This window comes from Lontra canadensis, unplaced genomic scaffold (assembly GCF_010015895.1).
Source record: "Lontra canadensis isolate GAN:19392208 unplaced genomic scaffold, GSC_riverotter_1.0 scaffold122, whole genome shotgun sequence".
Taxonomy (NCBI): Eukaryota; Metazoa; Chordata; class Mammalia; order Carnivora; family Mustelidae; genus Lontra; species Lontra canadensis.
This window is the reverse complement of record NW_022631116.1, coordinates 5,166,339-5,167,867: the sequence shown is the minus strand read 5'-3', so window position 1 is coordinate 5,167,867 and position 1,529 is coordinate 5,166,339. Positions and strand designations below refer to the sequence as shown.

The window sequence follows — 1,529 nt, the reverse complement described above, 5'->3', positions numbered from 1 at the left end:
TAAAATCCTCTGGTCCTAGTTTCTTTGTGGAAGATTTTTTTTTTCAAATAAACTCCATTTCTTTAATAGACAAAATTCTATTTCTATTTCCTATTTTATTATTTTGTGTCAGTTTTGGTAAATTGTATTTTTCAAGGAATATATTCATTTCTTCTAAGTTCACGAATTTGTAGGCATGACATTATTCATAATATTCTCTTATTCTTTTAGTATTATTGGGTTCTGTTGCAAAGCCCCTTTTTCATCCTTAATGTCACCAACTTGTTTTTATTTCTGTATTTTTTTTTAATTTGTTTATTTATTTGACAGAGAGCACTAGCAGGCAGAGAGGCAGGTGGGGGCGGGGGGGAAGCAGGCTCCCCCACTGAAGCAGAGAGCCCGATGCGGGACTCGATCCTATGACCTTGGGATCATGACCTGAGCCGAAGGCAGCGGATTAACCCACTGAGCCACCCAGGCACCCCTTATTTCTGTATTTTTAAAATTTTTTTCTAAATAGGGCATATCGATTTTGTTAATGTTGTCAAAGAAGCACTGTTTGGCCTTACTAGTTTAAAAATTATTTTTCATTTTGTTGATTTCTGGACTTAATTTTATAATTTCTTTTCTTCTACTTACTCTGAAGTTACTTTGCTCTAAATTTTCTAGCTTCTTACTGTAGACCCTTAGGTAATTGATTAGAAATTTCTTTTCTGATAGAAGCATTTGAAACTCTAAACTTCTCTCCAAGCTTAGCTGTAGCCCAGAAATTTTGATTTTTTTATTATTCAATTCCAAATCTTTTCTAATTTTTCTTGTGATTAGTTCTTTGATTCATGAATTACTTGGCCCATTGGCCATCTGTATGCCTTCTTTGGTGAAGTATCTATTTAGATCTTTTGCCCATTTTTTTTTTCTCAGGGGAAGTGTTAACACAGTCCCCTACTAGCATGTGGGAAATTGCAGGGGTTAGCAATGAATGAGCCTTGCTCTAAGAAAACCACCTTTTAAACCATGGTGTCTCCTTTTCCAGGTAAGAGCTGTGTGTGTGTTTGTGTGTGTGTGTGTGTGTGTGTGTGTGTGTGTTCTCCATTTTAAAATCAGAGCTGTTTGGTTTTTTTATTGCTGAGTTCTCAGCTATTAATTCTTCAATTCATTCTCTCTCTCTTGTCCTTCTGGAACTTGAATTGCACTTATGTTAGGCCTTTTGATATTATCCCATTGGTCCCTGGGTTATTATTTGGTTTTCATTTTCTCTATCCTTTAAATTAAATTAAATTAAATTAAATCCTTCTATTGATCCAGCCTCAAATTCACTTGCCATTTTATTGTCATCTACATTCTGCTGTTAAGCCCAATCCAGTCAATTTTTTGTGATCAGCATCATGGTTTCCAACAGTAGAGTTGCCTTTTGGTTCTTTCTGCCATTTCTATTTCTCTGCTGAGGTTTCTTATCTTCTCATTCATTGTGACAATATTTTCCTTTATGTCAGGAGTCAGCAAGTGACAGTCTGTGGGACTAATTTGCTATTCTTGTAAACAAAATTTTA

General features: G+C 35.1%; 1 pseudogene; it reads right to left on the bottom strand.

Annotated features, from left to right (window-relative positions):
• Positions 1-896: 896 nt before the first annotated feature.
• LOC116857365 lies at positions 897-1,020 on the bottom strand (annotated as a pseudogene).
• Positions 1,021-1,529: the final 509 nt, after the last annotated feature.